This window comes from Marmota monax, unplaced genomic scaffold (assembly GCF_021218885.2).
Source record: "Marmota monax isolate L192 unplaced genomic scaffold, Marmota_monax_Labrador192_F-V1.1 WCK01_AAM20220418_F8-fsc00714, whole genome shotgun sequence".
Lineage (NCBI taxonomy): Eukaryota > Metazoa > Chordata > Mammalia > Rodentia > Sciuridae > Marmota > Marmota monax.
The window spans coordinates 51837-67551 of NW_026694034.1; the positions used below are offsets into that span (position 1 = coordinate 51837).

Genomic DNA, 15715 nt, shown 5'->3' on the forward strand with positions numbered 1-15715 from the left:
GCACAGGCAAGAAAGGGTTAGTGATATCCAGAGAAACCTGTCATATTATGCAGTCTGCTTGCTCAGATCTCTGGGTCACTGTTTGTGAAGATCTCCTGCTCAGATGACACTGAAGGATTTGTGTCTCATTTGAAAATAGGTCAACAATGTTTCCTGTTTCAAAATACTCTGGGGGACCTTAGGTTTCCTCCCTCTATATGTAATTATTCCTTCAATAATTGCTTTTGTTGAAATATTCTTGCTGACACTTCATGGTGTTGATGGATTGTGGAATTTTATGAACAAAAGTTGTTTTAATATAGGATGGTTATAAGGAACTTCTCGAAAACTTTTTAAAAACTGGCCAATATTAGACTTCCTGATGCTGAAACTTTGATTTTGCCCAAATCATCATGTCTTAATTTTTTTTTCCCATAATGTGTTAGAATTCTCTGAAGTAAGTTAGTATTTCATGTAAATTTTGTAAACATATAGAGAAAGTATAAACATGTTTAAACTAGTATAAACTAGAGCTAAAGACTTCTGTTTCTTGATATAGTATCACATTTCACCTGTACTATCTTCTCCACAGACCTGTCATCTGCAGCAGCCAGGCCTTGGCACAGCAGGGAGGCCTGCTGCAGAAGCCCATGCCATGCATCACTGCAGCTGGGTCCACAACCTCAATTTCCCACTACTCAACCTCATAACATAAACCCATCTTAAAGCCATTTTCTCAAAAGCCATATGATTTCATGACACTTGGGAAGTGAAGGAGCTTCTGGTTCTGGCCACTCCAGAGGAAAGTTCAAGATAAGTGCGAATTCAGCTGTGTGGCATGAGGAAGGACCTATACACTGAGCCCCAGGACCATGTTCTTGGCAACCCAACTCCAACTTTGTCACCCACTGCAAGTCTGTGCTGCACTGGCCCATCTGGTGATTCATTACTTCCAGGACCCTGATTCCCAATGCAGCCTACTGGGCAGCACCTTGAACTGGGTTCCGAAGGATGCAATGCCAGGAATTATCCCACCAGGAGAGATGACCACTGCCACAACCTCACCCAGCGGCCTTCACTGATTACTGCAGGTCCAGTGGACCCAGAAAAGGCCATGGACAATGGAAGGGGCCCAAGGAGCACCCATTTGGGACAACAGTTCCAGGTGAGGCTCCCTCCAACCTCACTCCTCCAGGTCCACACTCACTGATATTTTGCCCAGTTCAGAAACAAGCCCAGAACTCCACCAGTGAGGAGGTGGGACAGTTCATAATAGCTGAGCATGGAGGAGCATGCAGGGCTGCTTAGTGGGTTATTGTTGAGAGCCACAGCCAAAGGGGCCCCAGCAAACTTCCAGCTGCCAGCAAACTTCCAGCTGCTGGCTGATGATTGGCTCACAGCGGCCCCAGCAACATCTAGCTGATTGGCTCCTCGGCCCCAGCAACATCTAGCTGATTGGCTCCTCTGCGGTGATGCTCATTGGACTGTTTCCCTGCCCTTTCAGACTACGGAGCTGCTCATTGGGGGACTTTTTTGGCTCCGCCCACGTGACCCAGCCAATCGGCCTCAAGAGCAGGAGGATTGTGGGAGGTGGAGAGAAGCTTGTGTGGGAGAGAGAGGCTTGGGGAAAGCCGGTGGTGGCAGTTGAGGCTCTGAGGGTTTTTCCTGAGAGGCTATTTTGTTTGTCGTGTGTGGTTCTAAAAATAAAGTTAGTTTCTTTTGACAAGTGGCTCCTGATTGTGCCCAGCCAGACTGCGGCAGGTTATGGGAAGCTTGAGCTTGAAACCTCACAGCTAACTCTGGCAGGGTGCCCTTCCATCCAGGAAAAGCCAAGACCCATGACAACTGGAACCTTCAAAGAGTGAATGCTGAGATTGGACTGGTGAAAGGTAACATATCTTACACTGTAGTAACAGTAGGAGGCTTAGTATTGTCCCCAGAACAGCTAAGCAATGAAGACAGTCAAAACAATGGAGAGCTGGGGTTGTGCCTCAATTGCAGAGTGCTTGCCTAGTACGTGGGAGGCACTGGGTTCAATTCTCAGCACTGCACAGAAATGAATAAAGGCCTGTTGACAACTAAAAAAAATAAATTTAAAAATTGGAGAATCTTGATAACCAAAATTCAAAGAAAGCAACCCAAATATGAATAAAACTCGATTTTGTGAGCACACAGCTGGGTTTTTCTGGTTTCCACAAAAAGAGAAAGGACTGTGCACAGAGGGTAGCATTGCCTCCCAGCCTGCCCTGCTGAACCCCTCAGCCAGACTCTGGGGGATGCCTTAAATGCATTCTCAGCAGCTGTTCCATCCACTGTTCCCAGAGGAAGTGCAGGAAGACACACAGGCCATGATCCCAAAGCTGCCACCACCTGCAAATGCTGCTCAGCCAAGAAACTTGCCCCCCAGCAGTTCCCCTTCTGACTGGCCAGGCCCAGGCAGGACAGAAGACAGAACTCTGACAGCTCAGGGGCGGGGCCATGGGCTGAGGGATTCTTGCCATTGCAAGAGCTCCTGGCTGTCAAACTAAGCCCCGCCCACCCTCACCATAGCAACGCTAGATACAAACACTAGCTCACACCTTCAAGGGAGGACAAGGTGTCCTTGCCTCACCCTAGTCCGCACGTGCTCCACGCCCCAAGAGCTACCCTCAACCTGCAGCAAGAGCCTGCTCAGCCCTCTGACTGCCCCCACGTCCATCGGAGTTCAGCCCATCTGTGCTGCCATCCCGGCTGCCTCTGGGGAGGGGCAGGGTCGTTGCACCAGTCTGAGGGGAGAGATCCCTGGCCTTGCCATAGCTGCCACCCCTCAAACCCAGCATCTACAACCCTTCCGAGATGATCCGGAAACCTCACTGGGTCAGGAGGTGGACCAGCGGGATCTGAATCACATCCCAGTGTCAGCACTCAACAGTCCCCCAGGACCCACGCACGCACCAGGCACTCAGTTCCCTTGCCTATTTCTTCTGCATCTGGTGCAAGCACGCGGACTTTGCACGTGCATGCAGACTTTGCATACGCACGCGGAATTTGCAGGCGCGTGTCCGTTGCTGGCGCAAGCCTGCCTCTTGCCCAGTATTGATGGTTTCCCTCACGCGCTCGCCTGTTCTCCACTCATTCCTTCCTCAGCCGCGCCCTGGCGACAGGTCTGACAGCCATTTCGCCTGAAGCTGCGTGAGCAGCCGAAGAAGGCCTTCTGCGATGGCCGCTAGAATTACCCACTAGCGCCTTCGCTAAGACTGCCATGGAGACTTCCCACAGCAAGTGTTGTCCCTCACCCCTGCCCCCGGCGCTGAGTGGCAGAGACCTGCCAGAAGGGTCCCACAAGAAGCCCGGTCATGGGCCTCGCCGACTTCCCTCTACTGGTTGGCCACTAAGGGCTTCCTGGGCTGGTGGCACCACTCGCAGGTCATCTTGCAGGTCATCTTGCCGCCATCCTGCAACTGCTCCTCAGCGGTTGCGAAAAGTGCCTGCTCGGTGCTTTTCCAGGGTCCTGCGGACCCTTGGATCTTTTCTCGGAGACTTGGATATTGCCTCCTCCCTCCGCATGCCAGGTCTCCTGAGGAGGACGCTGCTGTCAACTGCAGCTTTCATGAATTCCTGCATCCCAGGCCGCAGACTCAGACAGCCGCCTTGTAGGGTGCAGGGGCAGGAAGTGGCTCCTTGCCAGCTTCCAGCACCCCAAGAACCCTGCCCAGGGAGGACTGTGATCACAGCCCCTGGAGACAGTGGCCAAGTGGTGGCTGCGCAAGCAGAGCACCCTGTAGATAGAGAACATCAGAGGGGGCGCCCTTAGGTCACTGGGAGAGCATCTGCTTTTAGGCCCCTGGGGGCCCATAGCGGTGTGCCTGCCTTTGTGCCCAGGCCTGGGCCTCTGTGGAGAAACCTCTGCACCCAGAGCTCCCAAGACAGAGCTGAGAGCTCCCGGGCCATCTGCATGAGCTCCTGCCCCAAAAGAAACCCCATCAGCAGCTCCTACAGCTCCACACGAGGTCTCCAAGCCCTGAAGAGGAGGGCTCCAGACCCATCCAAGGGGGAGCCGCCCCTGGAATGTTCTTCATCCCCAGGGATTCCCCCAAAGAAGGCCCAGGGTGAGAAGGTGGCAGAAGGCAGGGCGGGACACCCATTGCCCAAGAAGAAGTCCTCACCCACAGGAGACACCAGTAGGCCACGGAAACGCAAGTTTCCTCTCCTGCAATGCCGCCGAGGGGAACCTCTGAAGCTGCCACCACCTCTGTTAGTGGCCTGTCCAGTGGCTGCTGAGGACCTAGACTGGGAGAAGAAGAAAGCTCTGCAGTGCATCAACCGTCTTCTGATGGGTGAGACCCAGGCCAGCTTCCGGAACCATGAGAAGTAAGTTTTCTTGTTTAATCAACCCTATCCATGGTATTTTCTTACAGCATTTGTTGTTTCTTCCTAGCTACATTCTATCTTAGGTTTCCTGTGAACAGAACCAGAGATGGGAAGTTATGTACTGAGGATATGTTCTCAAGCAGTGAGTGAAGAAAGCAAGATAGGAGATGTTATGTTTTCTGTATGAAGTGTCCCCCAAAATCTCTTGTTCATGCAGAAATGTTCAGAGATAAAATATTTGGATTATGAGAGCTATAACCTAATTAGTACATCCAATTTTGAATGGAGTGACTGGGTAGTAGCTATATGCAGGTGGGCATGGCTGAAGAGAAAAGACTCCCACCCCAAAGACTCCCACCTTAATTGTAACACACAAGTCTCTCTCCTAATCAAGAAGAGATAATTTTAAGAAGTCAGCAAAATATCCAGAGCACTCATTGTGCTTTGAGCTCCTTTTTATTGTAAAGGCCAGGTTTCTCTTTCTTGTAAGAGTTAGGCCTGCAGGGCTGGGGTTGTGGCTCAGTGATAGAGCACTTGCCTAGCACATGTGAGGCCTGGTGTTCAATTCTCAGCACCACATAAAAATAAAGGTATTGTGCTCATCTACAACCTAAAAAAAGTCTCCAATCAAGTTTGTTGATGTGCGAAAATTTCTGTTTTCTCTGTAAAAAATTGTGAAACCTCTATCCAACCTATGAATGTGGAAAAAAATTAAGTTATATTAAACATTGTGCTGTGTAACCACCCACTGAAATCTTAGAGAATTTCCAGATCTGGGGTCCAGAGCTTGTTTGGTGTTAGACCCTCTGGATTGCTGCAGCTTAAATAAATCTGCTTCCTCCAAATTCCTCAGGTGTCCAGACTCATCTTTCCTGCTTGAAATGCTAGAATGTCCTAATTCTTGAAGGGCCTGAAGAGACAGTCTCTCAGACTCTGTCACAGTATGAATTCTAGGAAAAGTAATTCATCACAATGAAACTAAATTCAGGTTTTATTATAGGGACTTCCTGGATGTAATATCAAAGTTGCATGGTAAAACTTGTATACATCTATTGAGTTGCAATAATATACCCCATAAAGATATATAAATGATATATGTGAAAAAAAAATTTAATCTGGGGGAAAATATGTTTTGTGAGAAATCTAAAGCCATGCTTGCATTTTGTGTTGTTTTAAATATTATGCTGTAATAATATTATATTTTATTATTACATTTTTAAATCTGAAAAAAACATCAGAGATTTGTACCATAATGTTGTCAAACAGGGAAAATTTTGAATCAGTCGGTATAGCGATACCAGACTTCAAACTATACTACAGAGCAATAGTAACAAAAACAGCATGGTACTGGTACCAAAACAGGCGGGTGGACCAATGGTACAGAATAGAGGACACAGAAACCAATCCACAAAACTACAACTATCTTATATTTGATAAAGGGGCTAAAAGCATGCAATGGAGGAAGGATAGCATCTTCAACAAATGGTGCTGGGAAAACTGGAAATCCATATGCAACAAAATGACACTGAATCCCTTTCTCTCACCATGCACAAAAGTTAATTCAAAATGGATCAAGGAGCTTGATATCAAATCAGAGACACGCCGTCTGATAGAAGAAAAAGTTGGCTACGATCTACATACGGTAGGGTCGGGCTCCAAATTCCTCAATAGGACACCCATAGCACAAAAGTTAATAACTAGAATCAACAAATGGGACTTACTCAAACTAAAAAGTTTTTTCTCAGCAAAAAAAACAATAAGAGAGGTAAATAGGGAGCCTACATCCTGGGAACAAATGTTTACTCCTCACACTTCAGATAGAGCCCTAATATCCAGAGTATACAAAGATCTCAAAAAATTAGACAATAAGATAACAAACAACCCAATCAACAAATGGGCCAAGGACCTGAACAGACACTTCTCAGAGGAGGACATACAGTCAATCAACAAGTACATGAAAAAATGCTCACCATCTCTAGCTGTCAGAGAAATGCAAATCAAAACCACCCTAAGATACCATCTCACTCCAGTAAGATTGGCAGCCATTATGAAGTCAAACAACAACAAGTGCTGGCGAGGATGTGGGGAAAAGGGTACACTTGTACATTGCTGGTGGGACTGCAAATTGGTGCGGCCAATTTGGAAAGCAGTATGGAGATTTCTTGGAAAGCTGGGAATGGAGCCACCATTTGACCCAGCTATTCCCCTTCTCGGTCTATTCCCTGAAGACCTAAAAAGAGCATGCTACAGGGACACTGCTACATCCATGTTCATAGCAGCACAGTTCACAATAGCAAGACTGTGGAACCAACCTAGATGCCCTTCAATAGACGAATGGATAAAAAAAATGTGGCATTTATACACAATGGAGTATTACTCTGCATTAAAAAATGACAAAATCATAGCATTTGCAGGGAAATGGATGGCATTAGAGCAGATTATGCTAAGTGAAGCTAGCCAATCCCTAAAGAACAAATGCCAAATGTCTTCTTTGATATAAGGAGAGTAACTAAGAACAGAGTAGGGACGAAGAGCAGGAGAAGAAGATTAACATTTAACAGGGATGAGAGGTGGGAGGGAAAGGGAGAGAGAAGGGAAATTGCATGGAAATGGAAGGAGACCCTCAGGGTTATACAAAAGTACATACAAGAGGAAGTGAGGGGAAAGGGAAAATAATACAAGGGGGACAAATGAATGACAGTAGAGTGGGTAGAGAGAGAAGAGAAGAGGGGAGGGGAGGGGAGGGGAGGGGGGATAGTAGAGGATAGGAAAGGCAGCAGAACACAACAGACACTAGTATGGCAATATGTAAATCAATGGATGTGTAACTGATGTGATTCTGCAATCTGTATATGGGGTAAAAAATGGGAGTTCATAACCCACTTGAATCAAAGTGTGAAATATGATATATCAAGAAATATGTAATGTTTTGAACAACCAACAATAAAAAATTTAAAAAAACAGGGAAAATTTTATTGATTAGAACATATGCTTTCCTGTTTTTAGAGCTAACAGTTGAATTAAAGTTTTGCACCAGACACCAACTCCATCAGAACCTCAGTCTGGTGAAACCACATCTCTATGTGTGCCTGGCTCTTTGCCACCTAAAAGATATGAGCCCTGAACGAGGGTGGTGGGACCTGAATTCCAACCCGCTTAGTGCTTATGTTTGGGCCACTTGGACAGCTGTGCTCTGCTTGAATTTCTTCTCTGTGAGGATTTGTGTCCAATCTGCCCACGGGGCTGTGCAAGATCAGTGAAGAACTTCACCAAGTTTTAGGAAGCCTGGTTGCTGTACAGTGTGAGGAGGGACATCCTGACAAAGGTAGCTCTGTGACTGACCCCCACCCTCTTACCTGCTTTCCTTCATGGTCTTTGTGGAAGGCAGGAGGATTTTGTTCATCTGCCATGCAGCCTTCCAGCTCCAAGGCAAAGGGACCCTCCTCTGACCTCTACCTGCCAAACCAAAGAAGGCCATTGTCAGTTCTCTCAGTGGGTGAGAGATGTTAGATCGAAGTTAGTAGTGAGCACTGAAATGCAAACAAATAACAGCCAATGTCATGGGTTTTCTTTATGTTGCTCTTAAGGCTTTCTTTAAATTACTTTTAAGGCAAGTGGGTAGGCAGATAATGCAGAAAAACAACAGGTACACAAATAATCAGAAAAAAGAGAGTCAATTAAGAATTACACCAAGAAAGATTAATGGGGCTATTACTAACTCTTGTCAGGGTCATTTGGGGTCATTGTGAAGCTAGAATTTATGGTCATAAGTGTCTCAATAAATTTCAGAAGAGACATTTTCTTAGCATTACAGGAGAAAAAAGTTAAGTTCTTTCTGGTCATTGACCCCAATACTCACAGTAACATAGTATTTACTTGTAAATTAAGACCCCCACTTAATATGATGGCCAATATGACAGTTCTGGAGAAGAACAACTAAGTAAAAACTCTACCCCTTGACATGAAGGAGTTGAACACCTGATTGTCAAAAAGTGGTGAATGTGGACCCAGTTCTCAGGGCAACCATAAAATACCAATGAATTTGGAGACAGGACTTTTTCCTTCATTGTTCTCTGCTGGGAGTGAACCACTGTTTGAAGAATGCTCTTTGTTTGAGCCTTACTTTATTTTTACTTTAAGAAAAAAGTTATCTTGCATTATCTTTGGTTTCTGACTTCAAATTTTCTTTCTTTGGAACACAAGACCTGAGGTTTGGAGTTTCAACTCCCCACTCTCCAGTGACATCTAATCAAGTGCCTTGAATCCGATTGACAGCCATCTACAGGAAGGAATTTAAACTTCACCTTATTCCTCTCCCAGCTTTGGTTGAGATTATGTCTAACTTAGCCTCTGATATCTTACAGTTTGCTTTAGTTTCTCTGCCTACACTTTCCTCTGCTGAAATCTCTTCCATATGTCACACCCATGCTTTATCTAATGTCAGTTATGTTGTCACTGTTCATCTTTTTTTTCCTCTTAATAACAGTGACATTTTTTTTTCCTGCTGACATATAGATGTACACTTTCTCTTGCTTTTTGTGGCATTCTTTTGAGCAAGGCCATCAGAGAGGCAATGAGGCTCCACTGTTATGGCTGTTGCCTTATGGTGTCCCCCTGTCTCTCTTCAGTAATGGGCATCACACCACCATTTTTATAGGTTACTTCCAGAATCTGGAGGGCAATGAGTTAACCACCTTTATCTACTTACAAATCTTCTCATGGGGCACTAGTTGAAGATCCCTCATAGCTAAGAAATATATTCTCAGTTGGTATCTTTTCTTCACCAAAGTGGTATTTATGGTCCTTATTCTATAGTGCCTTTGCATGGACCCAATGTCCCCTCACATTTATTATTCCAAAGGAAAGCCAAGGAATACAATGATTCTTGCTCTTTTCTGTGTCAGTAATCCTGTTGTTATTTTTGGACTATCTATGTTTCCAATAGAGTGACACAAAAACTCTTGGTCCCCTCCCCCACTTTTCAATATCATGCCCATCCTACTCTGATGAGGCCTTTCTAGTTCAATGAGTCAAAACATTACTAGCCTAGGGACCCCCAAACCACACCTTCCTTCCTCTCAACAATGTACCTAACACTCATCTTCCAATATCAAATTCTCCCACTGTCCTCTGTACCCACCATTACCTGCTCCCATTCCTGCAACCCTATTTCCCTCATCATGAGTCTGTCCCTATTTAGCCTACTACCAGTTTATACACATTACAAGAGGAAAATGGAGAATATTGACTGGTAAGAATGCAGGTACCTTTTTCTATGCAAGATCTAAAACAGGCCCAACAGGATTTAGGAAGATTTGCTGATGACCCTGATAAATATAGAGAGGGATTCAAACTCAGGCCTTGAGGTAATCTGGAGAGATATCACAATAATTTTGACTCAAACTCTAACAGAGACCTCAGTTTGCTAAGGTTTGGAGGATGATTTATATTTTCCTAACACTTTATACCTTGTGGGCCCTTCTGCTGTTCAAACTGAGCATCCTCTTTGGACTTATGATGAATCACTTTGAAGGTGATACAGAGATCGCCTGATCATTTGTCTCAATTATAATTTCCTAGAACAGCGAGATGACTTGATCCAAAATATTTAGAAAGGAGAATGAAAAAAATTAGAAAAATAATCTGGACCTCTCAGCCATCAAAAATAAAAATGGTAAAGATGACAGGGAAAAGGCTGGGGTTGTGGCTCAGAGGTAGAGTGCTTGCCGAGCATGCAAGAGGCACTAGGGTTCAATCCTCAGCACCACATAAAAATAACATAAAGGTATTGTTTCCACCTATAACTGAAATATATATATATATATATATATATATATATATATATATATATATGAATGACAGGGGAAGCCTCCTTCAAACAAAATAGCCCATTGGTAATAAACGGATAAGTATTTTCTTTCTTCCTTTCTTTTTTTAAAATATCTTCCATTTATTTATTTATTTATTTATTTATTTATTTATGTATTTATTTATTTATTAGAAAGGAGAGGAGAGGAAGAAAGGTGGGAGAGGGGAGGAGAATTTAAAAAGCAAGGACAGCCTGTCTACTAATCCCTGCCAAGAAGCAAGAGAGGTGGGGTGTTGGCCTGGGTGGGTGAGAGTTCCAGCGGCCCTGCCGCTGCCTGGAGCCAGTGCCTAGGGAGTCAAGGCTCCCTGACCTGTCAGACCTGTCATCTGCAGCAGCCAGGCCTTGGCACAGCAGGGAGGCCTGCTGCAGAAGCCCATGCCATGCATCACTGCAGCTGGGTCCACAACCTCAATTTCTTTTTTTTTTTTAAAGAACGTTTCTATTTATTTATTTATTTTTTTAAATTTCAATATTTATTTTTCAGTTTTTGGCAGACACAACATCTTTGTTTGTATGTGGTGCTGAGGATCGAACCCAGGCCGCACGCATGCCAGGCAAGCTCGCTACAGCTTGAGCCAAATCCCCAGCCCCCCACAACCTCAATTTCCCACTACTCAACCTCCATTGAGAAAATGGAAGTGGGGCAGACATGAATGAATGGTGGGAATATAGAATTGACCAATAGCATTAGATCATTTCCAAACCTGATTGGACAAAGTCTGGACCAATAGCATTGGTACATTTTTCAAACCCTAATTAGCATAACTTTGAGCCAATCACAGTGACCCAAGGGCTATATAAGACCTCTTGCCAGCCACTCTTCGCAGAAGATAACTGAAGCCAGCGGAGCAGAAGAAGCCGGCGGAGCAGAAGAAGCCGGCGGAGCAGAAGAAGCCGGCGGAGCAGAAGCCGAAGCCGGCGGAGCAGAAGCCGAAGCCGCCGGAGCCACCGCCGGAGGAGCCGGCGCTGGAGCAGCCGGCGGCGCCGGAGCAGCCGCCGGAGCAGCCGGAGCCGCCGCCGGAGCAGCCGGCGCCGCCGCCGGAGCCGCCGCCGGAGCCGCCGCCGGCCGATCCGGAGCTGGCGCTGGCGGAGCAGAAGACCACCCATCCTCAGTGTGTTGAACTGCGAGTCTTCTACGCTGATTTTCAACAAATACTTGCTCCATCTGGCTTGAGGATTCCATTCTTCGCGTTTGTGGGAGAAGACCTTTAAAAGAAAACGACGTTGAGGGTGAGTTGCTGGGGTGTGCTGCTCTGCACGAAATACCTCTATTTTATTTACTTATTTGTGTTTTAGGGATTGGCTAGCTTCACTTAGCATAATCTGCTCTAATGCCATCCATTTCCCTGCAAATTCTATGATTTTGTCATTTTTTAATGCAGAGTAATACTCCATTGTGTATAAATGCCACATTTTTTTTATCCATTCGTCTATTGAAGGGCATCTAGGTTGGTTCCACAGTCTTGCTATTGTGAATTGTGCTGCTACGAACATGGATGTAGCAGTGTCCCTGTAGCATGCTCTTTTTAGGTCTTTAGGGAATAGACCGAGAAGGGGAATAGCTGGGTCAAATGGTGGCTCCATTCCCAGCTTTCCAAGAAATCTCCATACTGCTTTCCAAATTGGCTGCACCAATCTGCAGTCCCACCAGCAGTGTACAAGTGTACCCTTTTCCCCACATCCTCGCCAGCACTTGTTGTTGTTTGACTTCATAATGGCTGCCAATCTAACTGGAGTGAGATGGTATCTTAGGGTGGTTTTGATTTGCATTTCTCTGACTGCTAGAGATGGTGAGCATTTTTTCATGTACTTGTTGATTGATTGTATGTCCTCCTCTGAGAAGTGTCTGTTCAGGTCCTTGGCCCATTTGTTGATTGGGTTGTTTGTTCTCTTATTGTCTAATTTTTTGAGTTCTTTGTATACTCTGGATATTAGGGCTCTATCTGAAGTGTGAGGAGTAAACATTTGTTCCCAGGATGTAGGCTCTCTATTTACCTCTCTGATTGTTTCTTTTGCTGAGAAAAAACTTTTTAGTTTGAGTAAGTCCCATTTGTTGATTCTAGTTATTAACTTTTGTGCTATGGGTGTCCTATTGAGGAATTTGGAGCCCGACCCCACCGAATGTAGATCGTAGCCAACTTTTTCTTCTATCAGACGGCGTGTCTCTGATTTGATATCAAGCTCCTTGATCCATTTTGAATTAACTTTTGTGCATGGTGAGAGAAAGGGATTCAGTTTCATTTTGTTGCATATGCATTTCCAGTTTTCCCAGCACCATTTGTTGAAGATGCTATCCTTCCTCCATTGCATGCTTTTAGCCCCTTTATCAAATATAAGATAGTTGTAGTTTTGTGGATTGGTTTCTGTGTCCTCTATTCTGTACCCTATAGAGATTTTTTATACGAATCACAGTTGTGAAGCTGGGTACCTCTGTGCAGTACTGGTAGCTATGCCCATATTTGTTTTAGAGTTTACTTCCCACCTTTTAATCGTTCAATTTGTGCTGCTCTCCATGGTTCAGTCCAAGAGCCACATCTTTCAGTGAATCTTCCCTGATAAGCCATTATAATTCGTATTCCAACATTGGCTTGCCCATGATCTCCAGCCCCTGACACATACTTCTATTGTGGCATGTATCATGGGGGACAGTTTTGACTCATTTAGCTTTTTATTTGCAGGACCCAGCACATGGCCTGACATTTGGTGTTCAATTGTGTTTTCTGAATAAATGAGTGAACTTGATCTATTGGGTTAAACTTTCAGGGGCTCCAAACCCTTCCCTCTTCCTGGCAGAGTTCTGAAAAGGCTTCCCTGCTGGAGTTCCACAGTGCACCACACCCTTGACATTGTCCAGAAGGCTTGATCTTTCTCTGGCACAGCTGTTTCTGCTGCACTTTTCTTCTGCTTTATTCATGGAAGGAAGGGTTCTTTTTGCATTGGTGCAAAACACCATTGGTGTTGGCAGCTTTTCCTGAGCTTCCATTTCAGTACTTGCCTTCTCTTACCTCAGTCCCAGAGAAACATGGAAACAGTGAATGAATCGGAAAGCACTGGAGGGACCCTCTCTGCCTGCATTCACATTTAGAAGTATCCTCACTGGCTCTGAACCAGTGTCTTAGGTTCTAAAATCACCTGCTGGGAGGGAGGGAGCTGCTATTACTGGAGGTGAGAGGACTCTTGTAGAAGGTTGGGACCACCATTAACTGAGTTTAGATATTTTCCATAAATGAAGTAGTGAGTGTGGAGAGCTAGAAAAGTTCCTAACACATGGGAGACCCTGGATGACATGGCTGCTCTTTTTCTTTTTTAAACTCAGCCTTTCTGGATTTGCCTTGGGAGGTGTGTAGGCATTAACTCACTCATTTTGTTACTCACTTAACCAATATTTATTGCGCCTTTGCTATTTGTGTGATGATAACTGTGCTGGGCTTGGGTTTATAGTGATGGATAAGGCAGACATGGTCCCCATTTCACTGGGATTACAGTCTAGTTTATAGAAGGACTTCCCAAAGAGTTCCTGGGGAACATATGCTGACAAGTTTTTTTTCCTACAGGTACTCTTCATGTGCAAGGAATGAAAGCTTAGTTCTCAGTCTCAGTGAAGGGAGACAGTCCTCTAGGGAACATTGTGTGTGTGTGTGTGTGTGTGTGTGTGTGTGGTCATCACAGTGATAGGATCATTCCTGGCATGTGGTTGGGCAGGGGGCAAGAATGCCAGCTATCCAGAAATTCACTATACAGTCTGACACAAGGACTTGTCCTGTGTTCCACATGACTTTTGAATCTCCCATGGGACATTCATTGAAGTGAAAATCTTATTTATAATGATCTGTCTGGAAACTAGTTCCAGTTTATAACGCCAAATTGCAAGGAATTCTGTCTGCATGGCTGTGACCAAAATTTTCACTGTGTTTGCACTAATATATGTTGTACATCGAGCTACAGTACAGCACATATATGAAGGCATGCGTTTATGTATCGTTTAAGGTAAGTAATATACTCATTGGGCACATCAGAATATTTTTATTGACTAGGAGTCTGTAATAGAAAATGTCTAGAAATCTGTGCTCTATAAGAAGGAGCTCTAGGCTCAAAAATCAGAGATCCTGGGTTCAGGATGTAAGTCTGCCATTTGCTGTGTGTGAAGCTTTGTGCAAGTCATTTAGTATTTCTGAGCTCTGCATAGGTCCCAAGGTGGTGCTGAAGATGATTTCTACATACAGAGATAAGCACTTTGATAATTGTAAACATCTACCTGTACATACAGAGTGTCATTGTTCTCTGTATCATTTGATAACAGAAGCAAAGACTTCCTTACTTTGGTGTGTCCTCATCATATAATACAGTATCCTACACATAAAGAATAATCATATACATATAAATGATTCTAAACAGTATTTATGATCATTAGAGTCTTGTAGCTATGTGAATACCTTTCCCTTAATTAGAATGAAGTAGAAATTCCATTGTGATTATTTCATTTCTTCCATCTCAACATAGTTTCCACAAATAAATAAATGTCATGCATTTTGTCCCTACCAAGATGGGACATCTTGGTCTTTGTCACCAATTTTGGAGAAGATAATCAGTTCTACTAAGACAGTAGATGAAAAGGAAAAAAGAGCAATTACCTACTAGCTCCCTGAATCTCTTCCCACCAGAAATGAGAAGATTGAAAGTTTGGTTTGAATCTGAATGTAGACCCCCTGTGGACATTTCAGAGGGCATAGGTTGCTAGGGATGATTTCAATTGTATAGGAAATATTGCATTTTAAAGCTACCATAGCAACCTGGGATTAATTCTGTGTAGTGCGTTCTGTCCTCTGAGTGGCTATTTCCGCTATTTATGGGCTCTTTGAGGTCACTATTTTATCCCCATTACCTGGCACAGTGCCTGATGCTGCTAAATGAATGCTCAACCAACCAATAAATGGTGTGCACTGTGAGCTAAAGTCTGGGGTAGACATTAGGTTCCTTTAGATCAATAACTGGAGTTATTTTAAGAAGGCAGAAAGACAATGGACAGGTTTGGGGAGAAGGAGGTGAAAAGGAATGAGTGATGGGCAGCAGGGAGAACGTTATTTCATTCTTTTCTAAAAAGGCAATTTGGAAGATAAACTTCTTATAGAAGAAAAAAAAGACCTCAAGAGGGAGGTGACATGGAGCTTGGAAGGGCGAGGATACATCAGAGAGGAGACGTTGCTGTGAGCCTGTTTCTCTTGGCTGCCTATCAAGTAGCAATTACCTACCAGCTCCCTGTATCTCTTCCCAACAGAAACAACCTAGTTATCCAAATATGACTCATCCACACCCCCAAACTGACTTTGATAACAAGATACCAGAAGAAGCAGGGGGAAGAATTTTAAAGATTGTATGCATGTTATGACTCTCATCTTTTCTTTCTCATACCAGCCTTGCAGGTATAAGCTGATGTGATTATAGACAGTCTATGGTTCAGCTTTACTTAATTCCTAGGCTCTTTAGATTAATAAGAGTATGACTCAGAAAGCATGGTCA

The 15715-nt window shown here is 44.4% G+C and overlaps 1 long non-coding RNA gene across 1 annotated transcript; it reads right to left on the reverse strand.

Moving 5' to 3' along the window:
• Positions 1-7326: 7326 nt before the first annotated feature.
• On the reverse strand, positions 7327-10081 carry LOC131424933 (uncharacterized). The gene is made up of 3 exons (XR_009228592.1): positions 9798-10081; positions 9597-9700; positions 7327-7785 (listed from the first exon to the last, which is right to left on the reverse strand). It is a non-coding gene; the product is annotated as an uncharacterized LOC131424933 (long non-coding RNA).
• Between the last annotated feature and the right edge of the window lie 5634 nt (positions 10082-15715).